Here is a 9426-nt window from a genome sequence, read left to right on the forward strand (position 1 = left end):
TGTGACTTCCACTGTGCTTCCCCTTGGATCACTTGCTTTCATATCATAGAGACACCCAAGTGGCCTTATGGAAAGGTCCCTGTGGCAAGTATGAGGCCTCTTGTCAAAAACTGACCGGGCATGTGAGGGAGCTGCCTTGGAAGTGGGTACTCCAGGCCCAACTGAAACTTCAAATGACTGCAGCCCCAGCTCAGGTCCTGCTTGCACCCTCAGAGACACCAATGAGCCAGCACCATCCAGCTAAGCTACAACCAAATTCTTGGCCACAGAAACCATGTGAGATAAGAGCAAAAAGAACTAATTAGGCTGCGAAATTTTGGGCTAACTTATTCCACAGCAACAGGTAACTGAGACACTAAGTAAATGTGGCTAAATTCCTTTGAGAAAATTATATTGAGTCCCCTTGCCATAGAGTTACATGGTCCTTCCTTCTGGGGACCTGGCCTCTTCTTCAACCAGATGGTTTCAGGCCTAAAAACTGACTCGAGTCTAGAACGTGCCAAGGGATCATGCCTTTGTATTGGGCTGACTGCCCTCAGCCTCCTAACCATCAAGACTTGAGTTCTTTTGATAGTAAGACTATTACTCTTGGTGGCTGCCCTTCCATTCTGCACCTAAGGACACTGTGTTCTTTAAACCACTCCTGTAACTCTGTGGGTCAGATGCTTTGGCTGCCACTCCAACCTCATTCTCATAGTAAATGGGGTAAACCTGGCTTCTGATGGTTAGATGCCACTGCCTGACTTTAACTGCTTCAGGGTACTATCATCTCTGTTTCTACGAGTGAGTCTCTCTCTGTGACAGCCACTCTGTTTGTCAGCACTGGCCTACACAGGTACCCCACCACTGAACTGTTTAATGCTGCCCCTCTCATCAGCATATTCCTAGAGCCTTAGTAAATGGTGTGTTCGCCAGGGCTTCCTGTGGAATAGACCCATCTGCTAGGGTTTTCTGGCCTTACACAGTAAGCATAGCTATACCAGTGTGGCAATTTCCCTGAGTGTGCTAGCCCAGACTTCAGCTGCCACCTGTCAGCAGTCCCGAAACTGCAAACTCACTGAGCACGGGCCATCGCTTTCTTTCATGCTTCGGGAATCCATCCTCATAGCAAGTTGACACAGACTCCTGGGGTCCCTGACAGGATGTTAAATCTTCTATCTCAGAAAAATACTCCCAAATCTACAAATTCACCTTACCCAATCTTAACCCCCCTTCCCCTTTATCGAGCACCCATAATCCAGTCCCCAACATAGTCCTCAAGCTGGTACATGCTGGTTAGGTCTTTCAGTTTCTTTAGGGTGTGGTACCTTTATCTTCCTTCTCAGCCTAAGCACATCTCCTGCTCTGTTAGGCTGGGACACAGCCCTAGTTATACGCCAGGAGGGAAACTGGGGAAGGGAGCAAGAAAAGCGTATTTTGTCATAGTGAAAGATGCCCCTGCAATGTATTCAAATAAAAGATTTTAGAGTTTTGTTTTTTTTTTAATAGGCTCCACACCCAGCATAGGGACCAACCTCACCACCCTGAGATCAAAACCTGAGTGGAGACAGAATGGTACACTTAACCAACTGAGCCACCCAGGCACCTCAAGATTTTGGCTTTTAATAGGGTGGGATGGCCCACTCACTTCTGCAGGCTCAGAGGATTAAGGAGAATTTCAGATCATAGGGCCTTATTGCAGATAACTCTCTCAGCATGCCAGGGTGCCGTTCTTTCCCAACCAGGATGACTTTGGTATAGCAGACCTGCTGTGGTTGGGAGTTTTAACCTTCTTTGGAACTCCACTTCCCTGAAGATTAAGTCCCAGCCAGACCCTTAGCTTTTCTCCCCTGAGCCCCCTCACCCCCGCCAAGATGAAGGCCTCTTTGTTTGCTACCAAGGAGATCCTGAAGGTGGCTTTCAATTGCCAGTTGGCTCTCTGCCTTTATCCTTTACTACGGTGTCAACCCAGCCTAGCACTAGGCATTCAATCCCATAGTTCTCATTACTAATTACTAATCCGTCATGCTTTCCAAAATGCGTCACCTACTGCGCTCGCTAGTGCACTCCCTTCCATGGGCATGCTATCCCAATTCACCCACCACCAGTTGAAGCTCTAACTGTGGGGCCGCCATCTTGTGCCTGGGCTACCTGAGCTCCGCTCCCTGCCACCAGTGATGGCTCTCAATGCCAGGAGGCGGTGCGCTGCATCCGGAGGCAGGGCACGGCGGGGTGTCAGGGTCAGCCCGTCCTTGTAGGTCCTTGTACGTGCGGGCAATGCTGGGAATCGGGCCTGTCATGTGCCCTCTGTCCCACCGCGTTGGTGGCCGCCTCCCAAGGAGGGCACCACCTGCGGTCTTTGGTCAAGGGTAACACGCAGCGCAGATGGTTACAGCAAAAAAGAACGGCTACCTTGGCCCTGTGATAAGAAGTCTGCACCCACGTGGAAGTCCGCCCATTTGGCTTTCCTCTGGAACTTCTCCGGATCCCCCATGAAGCAAAGCAGACAGGGCGCGCCCCGCATCCCGCACGTCCACCTGAACCGCAGGGGAGCTCCGGACCCTGGGGCCCAGGCAGCTTCACATCCCGGCGTCCAGGGTCTTGGTGCGGGAGCCCTGAGCTCCTGTTCCACATTTTGAGGACCCAGGCGACCCCAAAGCCTACGAGGCAACTGAGAAGGGCGACCTGGGGAATGAGAGTCGTCTGAGACAAAGAGGCCGAAACGGAAGACTCAGAACCTGACTGCAGCGCCTCGAAACTTCCTAAGGCGCGGGCGTCTTCCTGGGCCACGTGGGGTGCTGGCTGGGAAGGGCTGGCGGCCTCACGCAAGTCACGCGGGCAGGGCCTGCTCCCTCTCTCGTTGGATCACGTGAGAAGCAGGGCCGACCAGCTCCCCACCCCTTCTGCGGGTCATGTGGGCGGGGAGGGGCCTGCTTCCTACCAAGGGACGCTTGGGAGGTGGGGCGGGGCCTGCTCTCCTAAAGGCATCTTGGGTGGCTGGGTGGGGCCTGAGCGGCTCACCCTGGTCACGTGTTCCTCCCCGGGGGTCACGTGGGAGGTGGTTAGGGCCTGCTCGGCTCGCACCAGTCTCGTGGGTGGCGAGTGTGCTGGGAAGGACGGAGAGGCACCCGGGGACTGCAGTCTGCGGGTCATAGCGCTCGTATGGGCTTGGAAACCTGGAGGGCTGAATGAGGTCGGGTCTGCAGACTGGGCGCCAAGGCTCTGGTCCTGGCCTACAGCCAGCCCGGACCTGTTGGGAGAGACTGAGGAGGGGGCATGGAGAGGACCCCGGAGGCATCTGGACCCTGGGAGGGTGCCTCTGGGAATTGGGCAGAACGAGCCTCCGAACCTTAGAAAAGGGTCTTTGCGCACCGAAGTCCCAGCACTCGGCGTAAGGATTAGGGCTGGAAGGCGGCCCTGCCTCAGTGAGCAGCTTGAAGACCCCCATCTTTTACCTTGTATTTTGGTTCCCCAGTGGAGTGCCCAGGGGTCTGCAGCAGGCCTGCTCTGAGACATATTTTGTAGAGAGAGCAGGTTCCCAGCCTTCTCCCCTAAGGCATCAGAAGCCTGAAAGAAGTAATTACCTCTTAATAGATGTTTGCCATGTGCCAGGCACTCTGTTAAGGGCTTGCTGTGCCTTATTTCCTCCTAAGAATCCTGCTGGAGGTTCCACACACACCCTTCCTTTTCTCATGTCTAACCCATATAGTTTTCTCCTACTGGAACATTTTTCTTAACTTCATTAACCTTCATTAAGGATATTGTTATATATATATTGTTCATTCCAAAACCCTGAATGTAGACCATTCATGTACACTTCCTAGAATAAAAATATTTGTAGGTAGTGCCTCTGGTGCATTCTCTGATGATTCTGCTCTAAATAAGACTGCTTCAAAATAGAACAGGTGCTTGGACATGGGGGTGCACTGATCAACCCAATGGTGATTTATTGAGAATCATGTGTACATGTGTGCATTTCTGGGCATCCTTAATAGTGTGGTCAACAGGGTAAGTTAAAAAGGAATCACTCTCTCATTCATTCATTCATTCATTTCGTGAAGAAGATGCTTTCCTTTTTTCCTGCCCCCCAGCTGTGGCCTTGGCAGCACAAGGATCTGGGCTTGAGGCAGGACTGCAGTCAGGGATCAGAGAGCAGATTAGCAGGAAGGCCACTCTCTCACACCGAGTGGGGGAGAAAAGTCAGTGGAGGCACCTTCACCCCCATCTTGAGTCCTCAGACATGTGCTTCCCTCCTCTCAGCTCTAGAATTAGGTTGCATAGACTCTGCTGCTCACAGGATTAGGGACCAGGATCAGGACACTCCTTACTGCCCTGGCTGCTTTTTGTGGGTCTGGGCGTCTATGTTAGAACCATGACCCCTGGGTTTTGTCTTGGTTTCTTGCTGGCCTTAGAGGTTCTGAATCACTGTGTTTCACCTTGGGCGAAGTTATAGAAGGACCCTTCTTGAGTACCTGTCCTGCTCTTTGCACCCAAGAGATGTTCCTTCCATGGGCATTCTCGTGGTTAACCTTCCAGAGAGCAGCTTCGTGGTAACCTCTTGCAAACCATACCGCAACTAAAATCATTTGCAGCAGTTGAGGCTGAGCACCCTCCTCTGACCTTAGCCCTTACCCAGGACTCCCTCTCCTCCACCAAAATAAATCCAACTTCAAAAGTCTGCAGGTATAATGTATATTGTCTTCACAGGGGACAGAGGAGAGGTTCCCAGGGTAATGGCAGTGAAACCTCTCACTTTCCATGAGCCAATCTCTCCTTCCCTCCCCCAGCCTGTCAGCCTGGACATGCTCCTTTATTAGCAGAAGCCATTCACACCTCTAGCTTCTCCCAATAGAAACTCCAAATTAGGGATACCTGGGTGGCTCAGTCTGTTAAGGTCTGCCTTCGGCTCAGGTCATGATCCCAGGGTCCTGGGATCAAGTCCCACATCGGGCTCCCTGCTTGGCTGGGAGTCTGCTTCTCCCTCTGCTGTTCTGTGTGTGTGTCAAATACATAAAATCTTTGGGGGGAAAAAACTCCAAATGACCTCCCTGCTCAGCACCAGCGGGAGCCCCTCGGATCCCCCCTCTCCAGTTGAGGTGGGTGTTGTAAGTAGCATGCATTTTACCTGCCACACTGATTTTCTCAGGACCTTAAGTTCCAATGCAGCTTTTCCTCCCACTTTCTGGCCCAAAGCCTATGGGTCTCTGCCCAGCAAGACCTGGAGGGCAGGGAGAACTAAGGTCTTTGATTTCCCCCCTGGACTTATCAAATTTCAGGCACTTTTCCTAATCCAGGTGCCTTGGGGTTTCAGGCACCAACTGTGTCATGAACTTGGCACAGGATCAAGGTTGGGGACCTCCTGATGGAAAAGAGGCTTCAAGTAGACATTTGGTATATAAGGCAAAAAAAAAAAAAAAAAAAGCCTGAAAACCAGTGGGGAAAAAGATGATTTATTGATGCTATTATTAAAATTGGTTCTCCATAGGGAGAAAAATTATGGTGGACTCTGTACCATACAGCATTAAGAAAGAAACCCAAGTGGGATTAAAATAAAACTATAAAGATAATGAGTAATCTGCAGGAGAACTTTTTTTCTGTAACCTGGAGGTGCTGCTTGAGCATGGCACTAAGCAGAGGGGAAGCAAATCAGTGAATATTAAACTAAAATTTTCTATTCAAAAAGTTAAAAGAGACAACTGTAAATGCTGGATTATAAACTGGGACAAGATATTTACAAGGCAGGTGATTAAGTTCTGGGAAATGAGAAAACCACCAATCAAGAGAAGGAAAAGGGTCTCACGGAAACATACACAGACATGTATATACATGGGCAGCTCCCAGAAGGTTAAGAGGTAAAGGCCAAATGCATGCCTTCATGGTAATAACAATGCTGAAAATTAGAGAAAAAAAATCTATGAAGGTGGCAGACATTAGGAAGACCTGATGATGTGGGTGGCAATGGAATGATGTGCAACATTCTGGGAGCAATCTGTCAGTATGAGTGAAACGAGCTGTCCCTCCATTCCTTCTAGTTGGCAGCTCCTCTCTCATGTGGGGCTCTGCTGGGCATGTTCCCTGTCCCTCCCTTCCCCCGTTTTGTGGGGAGATGTGAGGTGCATGTGACCACAGAGTTGGTCAGTCTCCAGGGCAGCAAGAATCACAGCAGAATCACTGAGGAGCTTTAGACATTATGAAAGCCTGAGCCCACCCTGGATGGTTCTTATTCCTTTGGTTTGGGAGGAGTTCAGAGAACAGAATGACTTCCGGAAATGCTTTCCTGAAGTTTAGCCTACAGACAAGTGCATGAAACACAAGTGTACAGCTTGATGAGCTCTCACCAAGGGAACTCTCCTGTGTGACTAACACCCAGATAAAGAATTAGAACACAGGTGCCTGGGTGGCTCAGTTGGTTAAGCGGCTGCCTTCGGCTCAGGTCATGATCCTGGAGTCCCGGGATCGAGTCCCACATCGGGCTCCCTGCTCAGCAGGGAGTCTGCTTCTCCCTCTGACCCAACCCGTCTCATGCTCTCTCTCTCTCCTTCTCTCTCTCAAATAAATAAAATAAAATCTTAAAAAATAAATAAAAGAACTAGAACACAACCATTGCTCCGTTTCTTAGGCAACAGATTTTTAAAAGAAACTCCCAGTTGATTCTAACAAGCAGTAAGTACGATTTCCAGAAGTATCACCCAGGGCAGGGGTTTCGAAACTTTGTGGCATCTTGGAATCACTGGAGAACTTTAGAAAACATTGATGCCTGGCTTCAACCCCCAGATGTTCTGGCTTCGTAGGTATGGGTGAGGCCCAGTCATCCAGTTAATGGAGTGCTATGCAGCCATAAACAGAGAGAGATCTCTACATGCACTGTAGAGTAAAAAAAAAAAAAAAAGGTGACAGATTGGGCACTGCATAACAATAACACTGATGCAAATTTAAAATACTCATAAAACCGTGGTCGCCTGGGTGGCTCAGTCGGTTAAGCGTCTGCCTTTGGCTCAGGTCATGATCCCGGAGTCCTGGGATTGAGTCCCACATCGGGCTCCCGGCTCATCAGGGAGCCTGCTTCTCCCTCTGACCCTCTCCCTTCTCATGCTGTTTCTCTCTCTCTCTCAAATAAATAAATAAAATCTTAAATAAAATAAAATACTCATAAAACCAGTATCATTTTCTTTTTTTAGAGAGAGGGAGAGAGCCCACTCGAGCAGGGGTGGAGGGGCAGACGGAGAGAGAGAATCTTAAGCCCCAACTCAGGGATCGATCTCACAACTCTGAGATCATGACCTGAGCCAAAATCAAGAGTTGGATGCTTAACTGACTGAGCCACCCAGGTGCCCCTTTTTTCTTAAGATATATATGTGAGCAAGAGAAAGCTAGCTAGGTCCTGACAGCTGGGAGCCTGCCTGGTCCTATCAGGCAGGTCTTGGGCTGCTGGGAGTTGGCCTGGCCCCCCAGCTCCGGTGAACATAAACAATTTCACAGAACACCAGCCTCAGACAAGGCCAGTGATGGATCAAGACAAAACAAGACCATGCCACAGTCATATCTGAACACAGACAAAACATGAGATGTTGTTCAAACCACAAAATGACCAAACACCCACCACCTTGGGTGGCTCCTATGAGTGACTGCTGTTTCTCTACTGGCTACAGCTTCATACCTGTTCTACGCTCCTCTTAGTTTAGAATTAGGACACTCTTCAATGATAGAATCACCCTGTCTTCCTGACGGCATCCAACCACCCAGCAAAGCCCTGCTTCCTTGAATCCTCTCCAAAATTCCCCAAAGCAAACCCAAATCCTAGAATTCTTTCCTAACACCCTCTTACTGAGCCACCCCACCGCTTCCCAGGATATCCAGTATCCGACACTGCAACAAGTCCATAAATCCAACCCTGTCTGGCTACAGGTGTATCCTGGAGGTCTTTGTCTGGAGAACATTGACAAGTACATAGGATCATAAATCTAATTGTATTGAAGCACAGTTATCAGGATATTAGAATGAACAAATCTATGAGATTGTAGCAGCAGGTCTAATCTGATAACCACCAGAATTTAACTGTAGTGATAAGTGTAAACTACGTTTGCAAGTTGGTCAACAACTATAACATGATGTGAAAGTAACTGCGATTTCTCTTGGCGATAAATAGGTATTGCCAAGACTGCGATGGTCTCGTGCTTATATTCTCCAGAGAAGGAACTGCTAAATTTTAGTGAGAGGCGAGTTGTAATAAAAGTATACAATTTAACCCCCGCAAGTTCACAACCCACAGAATTCTACCCCAAGCCCGGTTAAAGCCCTGTGCTGGAGCTCGCTCATCTTTGACCGGCAGGGGGCGCTGTGCAGCTGTCCTGAAGAGAACACCTGGTGGGCGCCTCCTACCAGGGGACCTCTCAGGGGACTCTAAGGTAGGTGAACCAACATAGTCTTCACTGGGGTGTGACTGATCGCAGCTGTGCCCTGCCAGGACCAACGGGGTCCTAATGGGACCAGGCGCCCCTGCCCTGCTGTCCCCCACCCCGGCCCTGAGGTGGCTTCAGGAGGCCAAGCCCCGCCCCCAGCCCATGCTCAGACTGGCCAATCAGGAAGCAGCATCTTTCTGCGTCTCCGCCCCCCCACGTAGGTGTTAGCGGGTATTAGAGGGACCTGAGAGACCAGCCTCTGCTGTGGGCTCAGGGCCAGCGCTCTGTGGTACCTCCACCGTGGCCTGACCCCTCTCCTCACCTTCCTCTCTGCCCAGGTGACCTGCTGATGGGGTCTCAGTAAACAGCAGCTGGGCTTCTCTCCTGCCTTCCTCTGTGTTCAGTGTGGCTTTCAGCTCAGGAGGACTATTCTCTGTGTCTCCCTCCCTCCAGGGTCCTGGACCCAGTCAGTGCTGACCCAGCCAGGCTCGGTGATGGAGGTTCTGAGACACGTGGTCACCATCTACTTAATAAAATCAGAGCTTGACACAGAGTTTGGCACAGTACTCAGTATTGGAGGAACCATCCACAACATGTACAAAATGGAACTCGGATGGATCAAAACCTAAATGTAAGAGCTAAAGCTATAAACTCTTAGAAGGAAACATAGAAGCAAATCTTTGTGGCCTTAAATATATTTCTTAAACAGGACACCAAAACCACAAACAACAACAAGACAGATAAATGGGGTTCATGAAAACTAAAACCCGTGTGCATCAGAGGACACTGTCAAGAAAGTGAAAATAAAATTCACAGAATGGGAGAGAATATTTGCAAATCTGGTAAGAGTCTATTGTCTAGAGTATGAAAAGAACCCCCAGAACCCAACAATAAAAAGACAAACAACACGATTTAAAAGTGGGCAAAGGACTTGCATAAACAGTTCTCCAAAGAAGATATCCAAATGACCAACAAGCACATGAAGAGATGCTCAACATCATTAGCCATTTCACAAGGAGATGTCGCTTCTTCCCCAGTAGGATGGCAG

General features: G+C 49.6%; 1 long non-coding RNA gene across 1 annotated transcript; it reads left to right on the plus strand.

Moving 5' to 3' along the window:
* Positions 1-50: 50 nt before the first annotated feature.
* LOC141371857 (uncharacterized) lies at positions 51-9221 on the plus strand. Its single transcript, XR_012377128.1, has 3 exons — positions 51-343; positions 8832-9009; positions 9088-9221. It is a non-coding gene; the product is annotated as an uncharacterized lncRNA (long non-coding RNA).
* The last annotated feature ends 205 nt before the right edge of the window (positions 9222-9426 follow it).

Source organism: Callorhinus ursinus, unplaced genomic scaffold (genome assembly GCF_003265705.2).
Source record: "Callorhinus ursinus isolate GAN/ISIS: 27379988/994484 unplaced genomic scaffold, GSC_fseal_2.0 scaffold110, whole genome shotgun sequence".
Taxonomy (NCBI): domain Eukaryota; kingdom Metazoa; phylum Chordata; class Mammalia; order Carnivora; family Otariidae; genus Callorhinus; species Callorhinus ursinus.